The sequence below is a fragment of the Triturus cristatus genome, chromosome 12, assembly GCF_964204655.1.
Source record: "Triturus cristatus chromosome 12, aTriCri1.1, whole genome shotgun sequence".
Taxonomy (NCBI): Eukaryota; Metazoa; Chordata; class Amphibia; order Caudata; family Salamandridae; genus Triturus; species Triturus cristatus.
Window position 1 is genome coordinate 790113645 of NC_140595.1, and position 21087 is coordinate 790134731.

General features: G+C 48.4%; 1 protein-coding gene across 3 annotated transcripts in view; it reads left to right on the forward strand.

Annotated features, from left to right (window-relative positions):
* SLC16A13 (solute carrier family 16 member 13) overlaps positions 1–21087 on the forward strand; it is a 339236-nt gene that overhangs the window by 106552 nt on the left and 211597 nt on the right. Inside the window, exon 1 of one of the 3 annotated variants that reach the window (XM_085636694.1) lies at positions 12673–12788. The exons of 1 other annotated variant lie outside the window; for it this stretch is intronic. The gene's annotated coding sequence lies outside the window, so the exon portion shown is untranslated. Of the gene's footprint in view, positions 1–12672; positions 12789–14368; positions 14463–21087 lie in introns of those variants that run through there. One more of the 3 variants, XM_085636695.1, reaches the window with a different exon arrangement.

A 21087-nucleotide genomic window follows, 5' to 3' on the forward strand; every position in this document is an offset into this window, starting at 1 on the left:
TGAACCTTGGGGTACGCCGCAGGTGATTGTGGTAGCTTTGGACCGGAACGGGGGAGGCGGACTCTGGGTTCTGCCGGTGAGGTAGGAGGTAATCCAGTCCCGGGTTTTGTCACGGATCCCTGCGTCGTGGAGGCATGTGCACAGGGTGTGGTGGCAGACGGTGTCGAAGGCGGCCGAGAGGTCCAGGAGGATGAGTGCCACGGTTTCGCCCTTGTCCAGTATGGTCCTGATGTCGTCAGTGGCGGCGATGAGGGCGTCTCGGTGCTGTGCTCTGATCGGCCCAGGGAGTCTTTCATCCTGTTGAGAATTGTGCACGTTTATGAAAGCACTGACCCGAACATATCTTCATAAGTGTACATAGTCACACATGCAATCAGTCACATATGTGCTCATTGTTCTCAATTCAATTCAAGATAACTTTATTACGGCCACAAGGTCCATAAAATTACAAATACAGTACACAATCGAATGAACAATATATAAGAGATATAAAACATTACCTGCTCATAAGTCTTCCTTGCCACATTAGTGACGTAGTGAGCTTCAGCTCCCCCACAGAACCCTCCATGCAAATTAGTGCTCTAGCCTCCCCATCCCTCCCTAACATGGCCGACCTCCTTCACTCCTGACCTACCATAAGAATAGGCACGACCCACCCCACTTCCTGTTTTCTTGGTTCTGCTCTGCAGACTCTTCAAGCAAGTTACAGGTAAGTGGGGCAAGGTTGTGCGGTAGCAGACCCTGGGGCCGTTGGAAGTCCTGCTGAGCGGGCTCTTTGTTAACGTGGCTGTGTTTTTGTATGTTTTTGTTTTCAGGCATATTACGAAGCCTGGCCATAGCGGGCTCTTACCTTTGCTCTGAAGCCCTGCTTCAGCAGGCTCATACATTACGGCGGGTCCTCGTGATAGGAATGCTGGCCTTCTGGGTTCTGCTGTTGGCTGCCAAGCTGCTTTCAGTTGCGACGCGCGCGGGCCACGTGGAGGGCACTGTCTGTCCTGCCTTCCATACAGGCCGGCAGGCGTCACTGAGCAGTCTTTTTATGTTTCTGGCTGTGGTAGGGCAGCTGGCTGGTTTATGACTTGGCATGTCACGCATCCCTGGTGTAATGGAGTTTGCTGATGAGTGTGGATGCTCGGTTCGCACTTGGTAGCGTGCACGCTGCTAATATGTTTTTTAGGTCTCGCTGAGCCCAGCGCATGCGCTGGCTCGGAGAGACATTTTGTAAGGGACTTTTCAAAGTGCTACCGCTGGCATAGTGCTACAGTGCACGAGGCGTGCACGCGCGCAAAGCAGCCATATGGCTTTTCGTCACTCTCCCTCATAACCTCCTCTCCGCCCCCTTCCCTGCTGCTATTTCGCACCAGTTGCACAGAACTCCCGCTTCTCCCCCCAGCCCCCCAGGCCCCCAGATCGCGTCTTGCGGCCGCTCGCGCGGCCAATGCTTGTTTTGTGTGCCGAAGATTATCAAAAAAGCTTAAGAAGGTGTGAAAGTACAGCGGGAAATGTCATTTCACTGACAGGCCTCGCTCAACAGTGGTCCGAGTGCCTCCCTTCCCACTCCATCCCCAACTTGAGCATTCCGCATCGCTGAGCGCCAACAACCCACGAAAGAGAGAGAGCGCGCGCTGCTCACTTCATCAGTCTATGAAAATACCATCACTCTGTGACAAATAAACAGTGCACGTTCGCCCCCTCCCCTCACTGCCCCCTGCTGCCACCAGCTTCTGCCCCCTCCATACCACCAACCACAGATTAAGCCGCTGCGCTGCATTCAAAACACGTATTTTCTTCTGCAGCGAAGCCATGGGCTTTCTGTTTTATTCGTGTTGTTCCCCTGGAACAGGAGGGGGTGAGCCCCCCCCCCCCCCACACACACACCCCACCCCTCTGAACTTGTCTAGTCTCACTTGTGGGGTTTAACTGTCACCGCTGATCTGCTCAGGGCCCAGATTACACATGAAGAGGGCTGACCCCTCTTTGAGTGTTCGCACTTTCTGCACTCACTGCCGAGCGCGCGGCGCACAAAAGTCCCTCAGCTGTCGCGGCCATCAATCTCGCGCCCAGCATGGGAGCTGCCAAGCCGGGCTCCCGCTGACATTAAAGGAGGGCAGAGGGGCACGGGGCAGTTCTAAGGTTTAAATCAGCCCCTGTAATCTATTCAGAGCCCTATTGTTTCCTGTAAGCTCGCTCACCAATGCATTCCTGTCGGTAACCTGTAGCAACTGAAGATCTTTATTATTTTCTCAACTTTTTTTTTTTTATAATTGTATATATTTTTTTTCAACAAATACATACAGTGAAGTCAGGGGTTTTCATATTTTAGTCAGCAGACAACAGTAATACAATAGCAAACACTCTTTACTTAACAAATATATACTGTCATGACCACAATGTCCCATAGACGTGACTCTTTTATTAGCATGTCGCCAAGGTGAAGATGGTAAAAGGAAACATTGAGGATAAAAAAAGAGGATATAAAAAAAGAGGATATAAAAAAATGACGACGAGCTATACGCAAGCACTTTGACTGTCTTAGCGTCACTGCCATACGTGCTAGAACATGGCATACGAGGCGCTTTACAAAAATACGTAATGTATAAAAACTTCCAGACAGAGTGGAAATGTCAGTCGGCATGTGAAAACGTCACCGACAGATATCCCAAGTGACCTGTTAACAAATGTTTTGTACATTTGAGGTACATACAGTTTAGACTGGGACCATATAAGTCAAATTGAACAGGGAAATTAAATACAATTAAAGCCACCGTATATAAATAACCCCTTCTAAGAGTCACCTCGAGTTTTCTACAGAGCCTTTCATTTTATGTCCAACCAGGTCCAGTGCCAGCCATTTTTCAGTGGCCGCCTGGCACTTTTTACAGAAGTGTCACCAATGCACAGAATGTACAAATATCAAAGGAACGAAAATTAACCTTTAGCAATTGTAAATCTGTTGAGAAGGACGAATTGTTCATCGCTGTGATTGGCACTCAGAGCAGCTACTTGGGGTTGACCAGTCATATTCCTTTCACAATAAAACATTTTTTTTGCTAACAGTACAGTGAATTGTTCAACAGTCTGGGAAAGAAATGCTTTGCTCGTTTTTCCTTAAATAAAGTTGTATAGCTGCCCGGAGGGTTAGAAAACGCGGGGTGGGCAGCAGACCCTGGCAAAGCATGGGCACAGAGCAACCGCACAGCACATCACAGACTCTTTGAATTAAAACTGGTTAGTAGCGGTTCATGGAGTTATTATGCATCACTTCGATCGTTTTTATAATTATTAGGAAAGGTTCGAGGGCCTTTCAGACGAGGGGGTATATGTCAAACAGCAGACCCGACTTAGGCTCACAGGTCGGGCTCATCCGCCCCTCCCCCAACGCAGTGATTCCAGATGCTTGTCTGTCAATGGGGTGAACCGAAGACCAACCTAACACAAGCATTTACAATGCAACGGTCTCGGCATTGTTAAAGTTAGAGCTATTGGCATTGCTCATGACATTTTTTTTGTTTGTTTTTGTTTTTATAACATGTAGAGAAACGGCATTGTTATTTACAATGTCAATAGCTTAATCAGTGTGTGTGTGTGTGGCTCTGTGTGTGGGTGCAAATGCAATAGGTCTCGCATTTGAGAGTGATTAAGCTATTGACATTGTAAATAACAATGCCGTTTCTTTAAAGGTTTTAAAAACAAAAACATAAACAAAAAGAATGTCATGAGCAATGCCAATAGCTCTAACTTTACCAATGCCGAGACCATTGCATTGTAAATGCTTGTTCTTGTATTTGCCGAGTGTTGCCTTGTTTTCTTTTTCACTTTGATACTCGCTTCTAAGAGAGGTCTCTTTGTATGGGTTGTTGATCAAATCTATTTATATTTCACGAGTTGGGGTTTGAAGGAATCCCTCGTCCTCTTTTGTTGTTCGGTCTGTTGTGCCGAGTGGCACTCATTTGCCATACTGCCCGAGGGCAGCCTCCCCCCCCCCCCCCCCCGGGCTGCTCTGGAAGTGTTGGGGTGGCACTCAGAATGCTGGTGCCCCCCGTTTCATGGAAGGTGCCTTCGCGTTGGGATCCCCGCGTCCCCGGTATCTCTTTGGGTCGGTGGCAGTGGCCCCTGGAGATCTGCCCTTAGTTTCAAGCACTCCGAGGCCTGATTTGCGTCCGAGGGCTCCGGGGCGGAGGGATCTCTGTTCAAGGAGTTGTAAAGTTGCACTTAGACATGTTTAGGAGGCGAGGCTCTCATGCATGCTTTTCGTTGGACATTGAAATGCTTTGTTGACCATCATTGTCGTCAGCAGGTCTCACGTGCCCGGATGAGAATCCGTGTGAGATGGCCCCGTCCTAACTTCTACTAAAGGGCTCACGTTGGATTATTACGGCATATTTCTGCAATTATGAATGTTGTGACACCTCGACAAAGCAGTAGGCCTGCCTCCTGATCATGCCCCCATTGTATTCTGCCTGATATATGTGGGGTTCACAGCTCGCTGGGGGTGGCGCTGGGTGGCACACGGTGCAGTGTGTTTGTGGTGTGTGTTGGGGGCTCGATGTGTTCAGTGTGTTTGTGGTGTGTGTTGGGGGCTCGATGTGTGCAGTGTGTTTGTGGTGCTGAGTGGCTCACGGTGCAGTGTGTTGGCGGTGTGTGTTGGGGGCTCGATGTGTGCAGTGTGTTTACAGTGTGTGTCCCAGGGCGTCTGATGCAATCCTCGGCGCACAATGAACAAAGTGCACATTCGCCAACATCCCAGCTGTGTGTTCCCTCTGCCTCTCCGGACCCGAACTTTAAAGGAGAAAAGATGAATACACAAGCAGCAGCCTTCGTCGTTCATTTACTGCAAGGTTAGGCTCTCGGATATGATGGATGACGCGTCAGGGCCGAAGCAAAGCTCCGCACTCAATCAGAGAAGCGGCGGAAGTTGTACTCATAAACGTCGATAATCCTGTGATAAACGGCAACTACTTTATGGGGGTCGTGTGGGGGTTCAAATAAACCGCTATTGACCCGCTCATATTTATTGTCTTTTTCTTGAAAAGGAGTCTGCTGTCCATGTCACTTTTGTCAGGTCATAACATCGGAAGGGACCACTGCCTTTCTCCGAGGCGAAGCAGAAATGCCTCGGAGAAAGGCAGCGGCGCTTTCGGATTCGGGGGCGTGTTCTCCTCTTGCCATTAGTTGAAAAAAACACGCCCCCGAATCCGAAAAGGACGGGGCCTGTTCGGAGTGACGGACCTCTTTTCCAATGGCTGGCCAGCATTCAAGAGGCTAGCCAATGGAGAAGAGGGGAGAAGAGGGGCGGGTTCAAGCCCCTCTTCTCCAAAACATTAAATCTCCGACTTCCGGTTCTGCCTTCGGCAGACCGGACGGTCCTCGACCTAATAATAAAGGGAAGGCGGCTTCAGCATAATAATGAGCGTTCAGAGGGAACCTTTCCCTGCCCTGGGCTTTTCTTGGCAAACCCATAGTTCACAAAAAAAGGACTATTTGTTTGGTAGAAAATCACCACATGCTATACACATCTGGGGCTTCATTCGTGCCAGTGGTGGCAGGAGGTGGGCCCAACGCTTACTTTTGGGAAGCTGGATTTATTTTCCATCATCAGACTTGGATACAGTGCGAGAGAGACAAGGGGAGAAAGGGCAGAACTAAAGAGGAAGAGAAAGATAGTGAGAGAAGGTCAATGGGATAAATAGTCATGAAAAGATACTGCACACGGGAAATATAGAGACATGAATGAAGTGTAGGGAAGGAAATCTATGAGGCAGAATCATAACTCGGTAGCCTCTATATTTGGCGCTCCTACTCTCAACAGGTTCTTAAGAAAAACTTTTGGCCCTTCACTTATTTATTTTTCCTTGTGACAGTAATCACTTTCTATTTTCTGCTTCCCTACAACTAACTTTACCAGTTTTATGATCATATATCTGTACAATCTGATCTGCTGTTCAGGAGTTTGTAGGGTTGGAATGTTTTATGGCTTGGCCATGAGAATCAAATATCCAGAGCTGTAAGAGTACAAGTCAGTTCTCTCAGGACCTTCCACATGTGCACGCAATGTTCGAAAAGATCGCAGTAGAGTTGGTTTAGGTTGTTCTCGGCAACTTTCCATAAGGCCTAGTATTCTATGTTGGCATCTTGCAAAAGCTCCTGGATACATTTTTACACATTTCAGACACTATAGATGCTTTGCACAATGTGAACCTCCTGGTGAATAAAACTGAAATCTTCCAAGTCACAGCACGGATCCTGTTTCTTTAGAGAGAATCTGTGTGGATGCATTGCCAGCTAAGGAGGCCAAGGTACAGGGCCGTTTCTACCATTAGGCAAGACTAGGCGGCAGCCTAGGGCGGCAAAAGGGGGGGAAAAAATAATTAGAAATAAAACTGCAAAAAAATTGAGCAAATTAGGAGAAAAAAGGAAGGAGGCAGCATTTTTCAATTCTCGCCTAGGGCGGCAAAACACCTAGAAAAGGCCCTGCAAAGGTGTGATTTCATTTTTCAGATAACCCACTCAGTGCTTCTGGCGAGACTGGTGTCCAAATGTTTTTTGCTGCTTTATTAACAATTGCAACATAAAACTATCTACACGCAAAGAACCATGGCTTGCAGCCCTTACTAGATAATAATTGCACGCGGAAGCAATTCGACATAGTAAGTCAATGGCACAGTCTCCGTGAGGTTCCTGGCAGTGCTTCTATGTTAATGTTCAGTGTCCCCTCCATCGCCTTACCTGTGCCAGATTGCATTGCATTGGCGTTTATATAGTACTACCCCTGACAAGGTGTTGAATTGATGTACTGCGAGTAGCACACTGCTCTGGAACCCAATATTAGTGATTAATCCAGTGGTCATCGGTTATTGTTGAGTATTGAGATTAGTCTTGTGCTCTAAAGGACATCATTTCCTGCTTTTACTCTAGTTTCCTTGTGATACATGTGGCATATTACACCTTTCTGTCATTGAAGTTCAAGCCCAGTCTGTGAGTTTGCAACAGCGAATGCGGTATTTCCGTACTTAATTTGAGCCGGTGGTTTCTGGTGCTCAGCACCAGCACTTAATTGTCAGCACATGCTCTAGTGACACTTCACCAGATGGTGGCGCTCTCTGTCTATTTTTTAGATGAGCCCAACAACAGTGTTTAATAAGTCAAAATGCATTAAAAAAGAACAATACCCTCCACTCGCGCCGTTCTTATGGCTTTGGATTGCCTAAAATAGTCTGAATTGTCAGACTCGTAGGAGTGAAATGGTTAGTAGTTGTGTTGATATGGTCATTGGCAGTGGGTGGTGCAGGCTGCAGTGGGCGCCTGACGAGGGCCCTGGCACTTACTTTGTTTCCAAATTAAGCACTGGACATCTCCCTACATTCTCTTCACTTTCCATTGAAAGGTTCAGTGGCACGATTTTTCCCACCTGATTCCTCCTCCGATCCAATATTTGTTTATCGAAGTATCTCTTCAGTTCTTGCCTGCAGCAACTGCTCGGACATATAGACATACATTAATTGCTCAAAAGCCTCTTCTGCTTCTCTCTATCTCTAAGCGTTGTTATTTGTCAGCATCAATTTTTGTCTCTCTAAAGACTTTGTTAAACTAACACTGGCAAAGCCAATAAGTCTGTCTAGCATTTTGTTTCCCGGGTAAAATATTTAACATAAGTAAAACAAGCATTGGCATAGCCAATAGGTCTCGCTTTTGGGACCTTGTAAGTGTTTAGCCATGCAACAGTTGCATAACTGTTTTTGTTGCTTGGAAACTGACCCGCCCATCCCTGTCTGTATTTTCACAACAGGATCGGCCTCTTTAAACCTGGCTCCCTCGAGGTGGTTCTGTGCTGTCTCGAGTGTGTCAGGATGGAGGATGCAGGTGAGCCTCAAGTAGGGTTCGGGCCTTAGTGTGCAGGCTCCGGCAGAGTCTCCATCTTTGCAGGCCATACAGCAGATGATCCAAGCTGTAGTGGCTGCTGAGTTTAAGGAGCGTGAGGGCTCTTCTTCACCTAAGAAGCAGCGTGTTGAACCTTCCACTAGTGCTGGGTTTGAAGGAGAGGATATATCCAGGAGCTTAAGGAGGTTCTGCAGCATATCAAAGATAATCTGGCATTCTTCGTGCCCCAGGTGGAGGAAGAATCTGAGGATTTCTTCATGCAGTACCAGAGGCACGAGTCTGAGTCCCTTCCTCTGCATCCCTCTATCAAGAAGGTGACGGATAATGATTGACAGGAGATAGACAAGCCATCTTTTTTGCTGTACGTATCGAAGCAATATGCCATTCAGGGCTTTTCTAAGGATTTTCCCTCTGCAGTGAAGGTAGATTCCTTGATGGCTGGGTTGTCTTCAGAGGGGGGTATCATTTCTGAGGCTGTCTCTCCATCTGACCCAGTTGACGAGGGTGGAGGGGGCAGTCAAGAGTTCATAAGCTGCAGCCAACTTCTTCATTAGGGCCTCTGCTTATGTCTCCTACACTATCAAGTCTCTTTTGAAGGACTACCAGTCTCTAGCTGAGCTTATGGAGCAAGGGGCGGACATCATGCCTACCCTGGCGGACATGGAACAACAGACCAGAATGTTGTAGGACATTTCCTTTGATGCCTTAGGGGCTGCTGCTGCCTCTGCGGATGCAGCTATCCAGGTCAGACACCAGGCCTGGTTGCACCATTGGACGGCTGAGGCGGCACAGAAAGCCCTATTGATGAAGATTCCTTTCTCAGGGGTAAAGCTGTTTAGTGCGCCATTGGAGGAGATAGTGAAGAAATCCGTGGGGGATAGGAAACTGTTGGCTCCCACTCAACCTTCTAGGGGTAGATTTTTTGGGCACCAAGAGGGTCTTCAGTATGTGTCCTACTCCTAGGGGTAACCCGCCCTTTCGTGGGAGAAGACGCAGCCAGGGTGTCCCTTTCGCCCACAAGTCCCAGTCTCAGCTGTTGGATGTTGGTTCCAACTTCTTGTCTAAGTCCTGACTATTCTAAGGGCCCCGATGGTCAGCTTCCTGTGGGGGGTCGGTTGTCGAATTTCATGGAGACTTGGAGGGAGTCAATCTCTGACCAGTGGGTATGGAGGATTGTCATGGAGGGCTACACAATTGTCTTCGAGTCTCTGCCTCCCCACGTTTTTTGTTCGCACTCCTTTGCCCTCTGCTGTCACAAAGAAGGATGCTCTTTTGGCGGGTATTCAGGCTCTTCTCACAAAAGGGGCCATTCGTCCAGTTCTGGTCTGTCAGGGGGGTCAAGGAGTCTACTTGATCCTCTTCCTGGTAAGGAAGGCATCAGGGGATTTCTGTCCAGTGCTGGATTTGAAGCGGGGGAACTCTTTTGTCCCTTATGTTACGTTTAAGATGTAGTCTTTGCAGGGGATTCTTCCTTTGCTGGTTCAGTGGGACGTGGTGGCATCCTTGGATCTGCTCGATGCTTATCTGCACATGCCAAATTCATCTGGCATCCCAGCAATTCCTCCGGTTCTGTGTGGGGTCCGAGCATTTTCAGTTCCAGGTATTGCCTTTTGGCTTGTCCTGCGCCCCACTGGTTTTTATGAAAGTCTTGGCTCCCTTGGTTGGGCTCATCCATAGGGAAAGGATTCAGGTGTTTCCGTACCTTGATGACTGGCTGATTTCTGCTTCTGCTTTTTCCAAGGGGACTTTTCACGCCCAGAGGGTCTGCGAGATTCTGGAGGTCCACGACTTTCTGATCAACCGCAAGAAGTCACCTCTGATTTCCACTAACGACCTGGTGTTCCTTGGGAGTCACCTGGACTTGGTCATGGGGCTGGTGTGTTTGCCGGCAGAGAGCAGAGCGACCTTACGGAGGGGCCTGGGTTGCCTGCTCGCCCTGGATTCAGCCCCGGTGCATCAGTGGTGAAGGCTACAGGGCTTGATGTCAGCGGCAATCAATGTGTTGCCATGGGCTCGGTTGCACCTGTACCTATTAGTGTACCATCTAGTGTCCCATTGGTCCCCTTGTTCCAACAATTACGATCCTCAGGTGGTGGTGCCCCCTCAGATTTGGATTGCCCTGGGTTGGTGGCTGGACCACACAAATCTTACGAGGGGTCTTCCCTTTCAGGTGTCTTCCTCCTGGGTGGTGACCATGGATGCCAGCAAGCTGGGCTGGGGCGACTTTGGACACCTGGTCTGTTCAGGGGCAATGTGATCGCCTGCAGGCCGGTTGTTCTTCCATCTTCAGGGAACTGAAGGCTGTTTGGATGAGTTGTCTGTAATTTGCGCCGGCCCTCTGGGGGCATCATGTGCTGGTCTGGATGGACAATCAGGTGGTGATGGATTATCTCAATCACCAGCGAACCCCTCTTAAGATGTTCGTGCTCGCTCGCCACGGTGCACTCTGACAGAAAGTTTACGCCCACCACTTTCAAATGTCACCAGCCACCACTGCATGTGAGCTCTCGTGCATTCCCTTTCACGTGCACTCAGTCACACATGTGCTTCGTCACTTACGCACTCAGGTATTGACTCTGGCGGTCAGTTGCAGATACACCCCTTCACGTAGTCAGTGATGAACACATGCGGTCGGGGCGCCGGGGCAGTTTAAAAGGGCTTGTGTAACTTGGGCCTACCACTAACCTAGGATAAGTGCCCATGGGGCGGGCCAGGACGCCTCACATTGTTTGTGAGCTTGTGTTACCAGGTGTGAAGGAGCGATCCGCATTTCTAAAGGAGCCCGTGCGTGAGTCTCAGCGGCCTACTTGGCGGCAGTTCAAAGCCGTCTCTCCTTTGTCAGCCTTTTAGCACCCGAGCATCGTAATATTCAAGGCAGAGCGTTTACTTCAAGTGTGGAAAAACCTAACAATTGTAACCCTTGTTTTAAAATGTCTTTTTGGCTCGTTGTTGAAGTCTGCGCCTCAATATGTGGAAAGTGTTATTGTGATTTAAAATAATATATATTTAATTTTCACGTTTGCTGGGGATAATGTATTTTCGTTATAGTGCCTTCGAAGCCTTCGAAGCACCAACAAAAACCGAAATAGCATTATACACCTCTTAGCCGTGCACGTGTGGTTTATGTGTGAACGTATGCCCCGTGCATCGTGTATTTACCTGCATGTATAATAACACGCAATGCTGTTTTCCCTCATCGGTGAGTCAAGGCGGGCGCGAGAGAGAGGGTTGTGGAAGCCCTGCTTCTGAGGAAGTGTAGTAGCGAGGAAGTTGAATAACAAGGTGAAGTAACATTGAGTCATATTGTTTGTGTACTTTTCCCCTGCCCCCTTTTTATCAGGACTTGGTCGCCGATTTCGGGGTTCAAGTGGTGGCAATCTTCAGTGTTCCCCACTGGCTGTGGCGCTACACAGAACGAATAAATACAATTGTTTATTTATTGTTCTCGAACTAGTGAGTTATTTCAACCCAGGGTCTTTCCATGGCCCATCTCACTCGTGAATAGAGGCTTGCTTCCGGGCGCGCTCGTCATCTCGCCTCCCATGACCCCTAAGAACTCGGAAACGCTTTACCGAACTTGCCTCCCATGGCTTGGGGCGTCTGTTGTTCCCGCTGCTTGGTTTTGGCAGTAAGTAGAAAATGTTTGCTCTGTTTCCCGCAGCTCTTCAGTTTATTAGATCCGAGGTGGAGTCGTTCCCAGGAGCGGGTATCTCTGTTACATTCGGGTACTCTGGTGCTGGGGTCCACACTGCTCTACCAGCAACACTCTATCTCTCCCCGTGCAGGGGGCCTAGTCACATGACATGTGGCTGCAGTGCACCCCAAGCACAGTACTCTTGATGTTCTTGACGTGGGGGGAACGCACAGGCTGAGGATGTGGCGCCAGGGCCAGAGATGCCGACTTTGGACCTGGGAGACCAGTTTCGATTCTCGGCGTCGGCTCAACATCCCGTGATTCTGGGCAAATCACTGCATCTCCCCGAGCCTACAGAATTAACGAGACATATGTAGTATAACTGGTGCTCACGCAAAAGCATCCAATGCCCCCCGCAAACGAACCTCTGCCAGTGCCCCTGGGTCCTACCCTGCAGCGTCTCGTGCCTGCTGACACCTCTCACTGTGCGCTCCAGTCCTGCCCTGCAGCGCCTCGTGCCCGCAGACAGCCCTCACTGTGCGCTCCAGTCCCTGCCCTGCAGCGCCTCGTTCCCCCAGACAGCCCTCACTGTGCGCTCCAGTCCTGCCCTGCAGCGCCTCGTGCCTGCAGACAGCCCTCACTGTGCGCTCCAGTCCCCTGCCCTGCAGCGCCTCGTGCCCGCAGACAGCCCTCACTGTGCGCTCCAGCCCTGCCCTGCAGCGCCTCGTGCCTGCAGACAGCCCTCACTGTGCGCTCCAGTCCTGCCCTGCAGCGCCTCGTGCCCGCAGACAGCCCTCACTGTGCGCTCCAGTCCCTGCCCTGCAGCGCCTCGTGCCCGCAGACAGCCCTCGCTGTGCGCTCCAGTCCTGCCCTGCAGCGCCTCGTGCCCGCAGACAGCCCTCACTGTGCTTCAGTCCCTGCCCTGCAGCGCCTCGTGCCCGCAGACAGCCCTCGCTGTGCGCTCCGGTCCTGCCCTGCAGCGCCTCGTGCCCGCAGACAGCCCTCACTGTGCGCTCCAGTCCTGCCCTGCACCCCTTGCTGTTCAAGCAGCGAGGCGAGCGCCTCCAGGCGCTGCATGCTTCAGGCGAGAATCGAAACCCTCCGTTGGGACAGACACGCCTGTCAGTGACCGGGTGGGCAGGGCCTGCCGCGGGATGGGCGGGGAGAGGACTCGCCTATGACACCTGCTATATCTCCGCACTGCCGGGGTGCGCGTGGCGTCGGAGGGCAGCGTGCTGGCTGCGTGAGCCGGGGGAAGAGCCGCTGCAGAGAGCAGGTGGGACTGTGTGAGGGGGTGTGCACGACACTCGCGGCATCCCACGTGCATGTCGCTCTCTAAGCTCTATCCTTGTATATTTATTCAATGCGCCTCTCGCACCCAGCGTAGATACTCCCGGCCTCCCACCCCCACCCCTATATATCTATACCTGTCCCAGTCTACCTCTTTCACCCTACCAGTGTCTGGTACCCTCCGCCTCCCATGTTCTCCCCCCCTCATCCCTGCACATCAATATCTATCCCTGTCCCAATCTAACCCCCCCCCCCCCCCCATCCTACCAGCGACTGATGCTCGCGGCCTCCCACGATCTCTGTCCATCTCTACCTCTCTCTCGTCCCTCATATCCCTTCACATCTGCGACTTGCCCACTCTACCAGCATCTGGCCATCCCGGCATCTCATCTGCTCTATCTTTCTGCCCCATTCCTCCATCTCTGCCCCCTCTATCCCGCGCACTCAGTGTCTTTTCTCTGTCTGTGTGTCTGTCTGTCTATCCCTCTAGCCTTCTGGGCTGCTGTTTCCAATAAGTTTGTCTTTTTTTTGCCTAGTTTCTAAATGGAAGGTTTTGGGTGATTCGACTACCGGGAACAAGGGGGGGGGGGGGGGGGGCACACACAATCCCCCTTCATTTTCCATAGTCTTTTTTTTTTAAGCACAACTGCAAAAACTGCTGAATGAATGACACCAAAATCGACCGGAAGCTGGACTTGGTCCGCAGTTTGTGCTTTTTTTGTGATTTGGTGCAAATGCGTTCAGTAGTTTTGGAGATATTCAACTCCAAACATATGTCTATATCTCGATGGTCGGGTTCGAGCGACGCGAGACTCCCTCAAACTGAATTTATAAAATAGAGCCTTCTGACAGCCCCAGGGAGCTTTTTTACCCTCGGACCAACTTGCTCCCATAGAGCAAGGCTCTGATTGGCTGCCAACAACACAAAGAAAAATGTTGCTGACGGTCATTACAGGAATCAGGGATTTAGTCATGTCCTGCAATAAAAAAAACAAGCATTTGCAATGCAGATGGTCTCGCATTTACGCAAGTTTGAGCTATTGGCATTATAAATGACAATGCCTTTTATTTATGTTTTGGATTTTAAAACATAAATTAAAGGCATTGTCATTTACAATGCCGATAGGTTAAACTTGTGTAAATGGGAGACCTATTGCATTGCAAATGCTTGTCTTTAGTGCAATAGAGTGTTGTTACATTGTATAAAGTGTGATGCAGGGGTATACAAAAGATTTGGGTGGTTTAAAGGGGGTTGTGTGCAATCGTACTATAGTAGGGTGTATCACAAGGGTGGGAGCGTCCCACAATTGTCCTAAACTCATGCTAAACAAGCATTGGCATAGCCAATAGGTCTCGCTTTTGGGACCTTATAAGTATTTAGTTATGCAGCACAATATCCTTGGTGCAACAACAACTGTTGCATGGCAAACACTTATAAGGTCCCAAAGGCGAGACCTATTGACTATGCCAATGCTTGTTGCTGTTTTTGTGGTACTGCAATATATAGGGATGTTATTTGTCACAGTTTACAGTTTGGATTAGATCATTGATGACACTATTGTTCATAGGATCACAATGTCTCCAGTGACAACTTCTTGCTGCCCAGGTCGTGCCGAGGGGTTCCTTTTCCGGTGGTTCTGCTGTCCTGATCGAGCCGAAGGTCCTGCTGCAGTTGTCTCCTCCCTTTGTGTGTGTGGTTGGGTGTGGTTGTGTGTGTGGTTGTGTGGTTGTGTGTGTGTGGTTGTGTGTGTGGGGTTGTGTGTGGGGTTGTGTGTGTGGCTGTGTGTGGTTGTGTGTGGCTGTTTGTGGTTGTGTGTGTGGCTGTGTGTGTGTGTGGACGTGTGTGTGGTTGTGTGTGTGGTTGTGTGTGTGGTTGTGGGTGGTTGGGTGTGGTTGTGTGGGTATGTGGTTGTGTGTGTGTGGTTGTGTGTGTGGTTGTGTGAGTGTGGTTGTGTGTGTGGTTGTATGTGTTGTGAGTGTGTGTGGTTGTGGGTGTGTGGTTGTGTGTGTGGTTGTATGTGTGTGGTTTTGTGTGTGGGTGTGTGTGTGGTTGTGTGTGTGTGTGTGTGGAGGGCATAGAACAATCAGAATTACCTATTTGTCAGATATGATGGACTGACACCCATTAGGAAAATGTCTGACCATGCCTCATACGGGTTTGGTTGTATGCCGCTAAGGGCAAACTAAAACAGTTTAGGGGTGATGCTGGAGGGGACTGGGTAGATTTGTGCTCCGGTGACATGCCTGCCTGATCCCAGTTTGAAGCCATGAAAGGGTTGAGGTTCCTGCACCGCTGGAAGAGGGGGTTGGCATTTCTATACGTCAAACCTTTGGAGTATCCCCAGAAAAGTCTCATGAAACATAGCACTGCACCGTTTGAGTAAAAGAATGTATTCGGGGTGTATATGAACAGTGGCTTCTTTAGAAGAACTTCACAAAGAAGTTTGTCCAGAAAGCTAATAGTATGAGCCCTTGTACCCAAAAAAATGTTTAAATTTTTTTTTCTTCATTTTTAGCAATCAGTGCCCATGAGGCCATCTTGCATTTAGTGGTAACGACTTAGATTGGACATGGGGGTCATCGTTATGTTAAAGACATACACTTAAAGAGGGCCTAAACAGTTATATTTGCGCATATGGGTCATTGTAATGTTAAAGATAAACACTGAAAGATGTCCGAAACAGTCGAATTTGCATATAGGGGTCATAGCTATGTTAAAGTAATACACTCAAAGATGGTAGAAATAGTAAAATGTGCGTGTATACACGTGTTAAAAAAGGGTAACGTTTTTTCTTTTTGAAAGAAACATATTTTTTAAAAAAAAAGTTGAGATGTGCCCTTTGACCTGAGGTAGTGGAAGTATAAGAAGTCAGTAGGGCGGGTGCGATTTAGACCCGATCGGGAAAGGAATGGTACGGACGTAAGAAAACGCCAGCTTTCACAAAGTAAGTAATGGGGAAAACTTCAGCGGGTTATAAGTTAGGCATTGGTTATAAGCTTATCTTGTAGAAAGGGGCACGTTGGGATTGGGTACTCCGGCTAAATACCAGGAAGTAAATACACACCGGTTAGACAGCGCGCATGTGCTGCTCGGAGACACTTTAGTAGGTGAGTTTTCAAAGTTCTGCTGAAGGCTGGCGTTTGCGCGTGCATTCTCGCGTGAACGCTAGCTTGTTGGCAGCCAGCAGCACTTTGAAAACTCACCTACTAAAGTCTCTCCAAGCAGCGCATGCACGCTGACTCAGCGAGACCTAAAAATGATCACTTTTAATAAATACTTCAGTTCAGTGCTATAATGGACTTACTAATGTGTAAGTTTCACATGCGAAATAAATCACTTTTCTCAAGTGCGATTTGACTTCATCATATTTTACGTTCTGTTTGTTGCATGATTTACATGGTAAACATTTTAAGAGCTCAGCGCGTGTTCTAAGAGCCAAGCCAGACCCTTGGCCTGGGTCTGGCTCGGCTCGCACTGTTAATTTGTTGGTGAGCCCACCTCTATTTGCAATGATGCAAAGTTTTTCCTCTGGAAAAACGAACAGAAAAGTTCTCCAAATCTTACAAAATCTGTGATTGTTATGACGTTTTAAGAACATGAAGAAATACCTAATTTTCAATGGCAACGTACAGAGGCAGACAAAACCGGTTACTGAGATGGAAATAGCTTATTAAGGCAGTCTGGATATAAAAAGTGCCCGTATTTGGGGGAGACGACTTATTCGAACCCGTTATATCTTGATGAACTGGTAGTCTGGACATAAAAAGTGCCCGTATTTGGGGGAGGCGACTTATCTGAATCTGTTATATCTTGATAAATTGATGATGTTAAGAAACTGATTAGGATCGATTCGGTCTGCCAATTTTGCAAAAATATATATTTTTAAAAAATACATTGATGCCCTTGATAATTTATATAGACATGTGGTTGCAGGATTCTGCATATTTCCGAAGAAACAGTGAATAGTTTTTGTCTCTGGATTGAGTTACGAATTATCTATTTCTCTACTTTGAGCCCTGAAGAAGTTCCATTATCTATCTATATAGGAACGAAACACGTTGGCTGTCGTTGTGTACAATTACGAAATAAAATTCAGAAAAAGAAAAGAAATATTTTGGACTCTTGTGTTTTACCCTTAGTGCACCTCCTTTTTGAATTTTTTTAAAAATCTGTTTACAGAGGCACCATTAGGTGACGGGTGCTGGAATCTTTTGTGCACCAACGGCCTGATAAGGCGGCATTTGAATAAGTGAGGTGCCTTCAATTATGTCCGTCTCCTGGTGGCTTTTTTGTTGTTACCTAATTTTTAATACACAGGGTCGTCTTTGTCACAGGACATTTCAGTTTACCTGTCCTGGCCACCTGAAAAACATGACCAATAGCTGGAACATCACCCGCAGCACGTATCTTCAATATTGCACCTTTGAGAAAAAGTGAAATATTCCGCTACATATTCTGCGTTCCGCACAAGAGCAGAGAATCATCATTTCATTTTGTAATTCCGTTTTGCTGGGCAGCGTATGTGGTGTCTTCGGTCATGCTCAGCCCCACTACACTAATAGTCCCGCGTCTGCATGCAGTATTACGAACATAATGGCAAGTAAAATGAAAGTTCGGTTATGATAATTCACATATTAATTGGACGGATTTAATTATCACCCATTCACAAGAATAATGTTATTCTCAGAAAGTAGGACAAATAATGCACAGATATAATATTAGTCCCATGCTAAAATGAGTTTAAAAAAATTATTGTTACCACAGTAGCTTGCCCCAAGCACTGCTCCATACACATGGTGTATACACAATTTACTTCCGTGCATTGCTTCTGTTGTGTAAATTCAGGAGAGCGAGCAACTGGCCGCTTCTGGATTGTCAGCCGCAAGGTCTGCTCATGCATTTCGCGAGCGTCTTTTCATTGCATGTGCCATCTTCCTGCTGCAGCCCCTCTGATGCGCTCGCTCTGGGGACCACACCTGGCTCCGGGGTATGTCCCTGGCATGCACCTTTTACAAGGTCACAGCAGGTTAATCGTCACACAGCTTTGCGATGTACAGACTCATTTGAAACAAATGTTTTTACCACTAGGTCACTGTGAAGGTCCAGGCTGTTTTTTCTGCCGTGTGTTCCATTATTTTTAGGTGGGCTGCGGTGACATGCCTCTCTTACATTCCCGGTCACATTCCCTCCACCCTGGCTGAACGTCTTAAGCACATTATAAAGGAAACTTTGCCCCACTCTTCCTGTCTGTCAGCGCTCGCCTTTAAGGGAGATGAGGAGAATATTAATGACTTGGGGAGGGTCTTTGCGGGAAAAGGATCACTAGACCCAGCCCGTCCACGGTGCAGGGCTGATGTCTGCAAGCAGACAGCGGTTGTGATGCACTGCAGACGCTAATGTAAAGCAGCACTCACATAAGGTTACAAAAGTGTGCATTGAGAGGGGGTGCATCGGGGCTGTGTTATTTGGCAAACGTGTAAGGCACGCGCGCTGGTCCACGCAGCACGCGCTGTGCACAGCTGTCACCTTGCAGTCTACGATAATGCAATGTATCCGTCAAGCCGGCTTCAGGTTTTATAAGCCCATTAGCCGCACATTTTAAACGAAGGGCACGAGCCACGGCAGCAATCGGATAACTCGAGCCGAATGATAAAACAGTGCTTCTATTAAAAATATTAAATAACAAAATGATGACATGGCCGTCAGGAGGCGAGATTAAGTTGAGGAAAACCAATCAGATTGCAGCATTTAGGAATTCGGCCAATCAAAAAGATAGGGGGAAAGTGGGCGGAGCTTCCCCCACTATATTGTTTACAGCATCTCTTGACGAGACAGCGCATGTGCTGCCTAGGCGAGACCTAAAAAAAATAAGATACCGTGTCCTCCTAGGTCCTGTGGCCCCCTGGCCCAAAAATAAAAATCCACTTTCGTCACAATCAAGTGGAATCGTAGGAAAAAAAGGAAAAAGTCCATCTGCCATTTTTTATAAACTGTTTGTGAAGGGGGCATGAGTGCGCCCACCCTTCTGAAGTCCAATGTTGGCCCTGGGGACCCCGTCCTCCGTGGCCAGGTACCTTAATTAGTGGGAGGGGGCGCACAGCCCCGGGTACCCCATTCCCCGGGGCCCACTACATTAATTAAGGGAAAGGGGGTACGCAGCCCTTTCCCTGAGCTTTAAAAGGCCTCGGGGACCCCATCCCCCAGGTTGTATTAAACCTTAAAGGGAGTGGGGGCCACACAGCGCCCCTCCCTGAGCCTTTTAAGACCCCGGGGACCCCATTCCCTAGGGCGGGCTCATTGACTGTGTCACTGAGAGCTCACCCCACAGGACATAGTAGTTTCCCTGGCCGCAGGACTGCGGGCAAGGAAACATAAGTTTGCTCCCTCCTCGCTGGAGCAGTTTTAAATCTCCTGCCGGTTGGTAGCAAACATGCCTTCCCCGTCTGCAGGGACTATGGCCCCAGTATCTGCAACACCCTCCCGTGCAGCATCAGAACATCACCAACCCTCACACAATTCAGGAAGAATCTGAAAATTCACCTTTTCAAGGAATCCTACCTCTGATAGGCTGTTACTCCTCCAGCTGCCCCCCATATATGCACACTGGGGCTCGCCCCCTGTATAGCTAGCCACTTAGGTTTGCACTTTAGAAATACAGGAACATACATACATACATACATATATACACACCTGTAGGCTTGTTTTCTTGCAATGGTGAGTGTGGTTTAAATAGTGTATTTTATTCTGTGAGTTAAAAAGGCTGTGTTACTAAAGTAGGAAAAGATAAGGGCAGCCCAATAACCTCTTGTGATTGTGAGTATCTATGGGCAACAATAGGAAGGAGCAAAGAAGGGGAACTATTCAATATGGTATTTGAGAAACCAATTCTTAGTCAATATTTAAACCCCATTATTTGTGAATGTGCTGGAAAACCTGCAGTGATTTGTCAGTTAGGAAACATGTGGAAATCCACTTCAGGTAGATAGAAGTTAATTAATAACTAATTACCGCAGTAATGACTCCCTTATTCCAAGAATACCTATTGGGGGGATATTCTCCCTGAAACATGGAGGAGTTCTCTCTTGGTCCCTGTGCACAAGAAAGGCTCGCGATCATGCCCTGGGAACTACCGCTTGATCGCGCTTCGCGATACGGAAGGGAAGCGCGTCCCCTGCATTCCAAACCTGGAGCTCCAAGCCTGGGCGGAGGAAAAGAAGTTGATCCCTCTGACCCAAACCGGCTTTCAAAAGGGCTGTCACATTAAAGACAATCTCACCTGCATCTCCCATTCGAGTGAAACCACTGTGGCAGCAAAGGGCAAACCCCTCTACGCAGGGTTTATTGATTTCCAAACAGCGTTTGATAATATATCACTCCAGTCCATAAACCTCTGGGCAAAACAGAACACCTGGTGCATCCCACAAAATGTATTGAATGGTATCACTGCCCTATACTCTGACACCTGGGTAAAGATAAGAGTCTGTGACGGATGGACTTCGACGAGTAAAATCCGGACAAACAAAGTTTTTAAAGCAAGGCTGCATTCTGGCGCCACTGTTGTTTAGCCTGTACCTGTCTGACCTGCCAGGTGAGCTGGCGTCGGTGAGGGCTTTTCCTCCAAAAATGTCAGGCCTCGAGGTTCAGTCGCTCCAGTATGCAGACCCACAGTCCTTCTGGACTAAACGCCGATCGGCTTCCAGAGGCTCTTTAGTATTAAATCTGTTTTATTGACAGAATATAAAGCAGAAAACAACTGTGAGTCGCCTACAACCCATCGGGCCGCTTAATTAGAGTCAAGACAACGATAAGAATATGGGTTCCAAATCTTAAACACAGCAAGCCGCCTACAACCCAACAGGGCCAGCCGCGTCTTAAGGAAATTAGTAACCGGAGGACTGTGCTGTGGGCTGGTGCCAAAGTCAATTGAGAAGCAAGAGATCACAGGAGCCACATGGTGACCCCTGCGGGCAGTAGGCACATTGTAGTATTCCGTATGTGAACACTGAACGGAACAAGAACAAAGTGAGACAATAAAGAAACCCAAACAAAACCCTCCCCCCCCCCCCCCACCCTATCTCCTCAGCGAGCCAAACTAAAGAGAAAAAGATGTCAGCCCGTGTACCCTGTATGTTACTTCGGGTCTACCACGTCGGGAGGTCGGAGGGAAACTGTAATACAACTTCTTATGGGATGATAGTGGCGTCGTCAGGGACCAATTTGAGGATACAGAGGTATTGTGGACAGGTTAATTCTCGAAAATCTGTGGTGAGAATAGCTAAGAAAT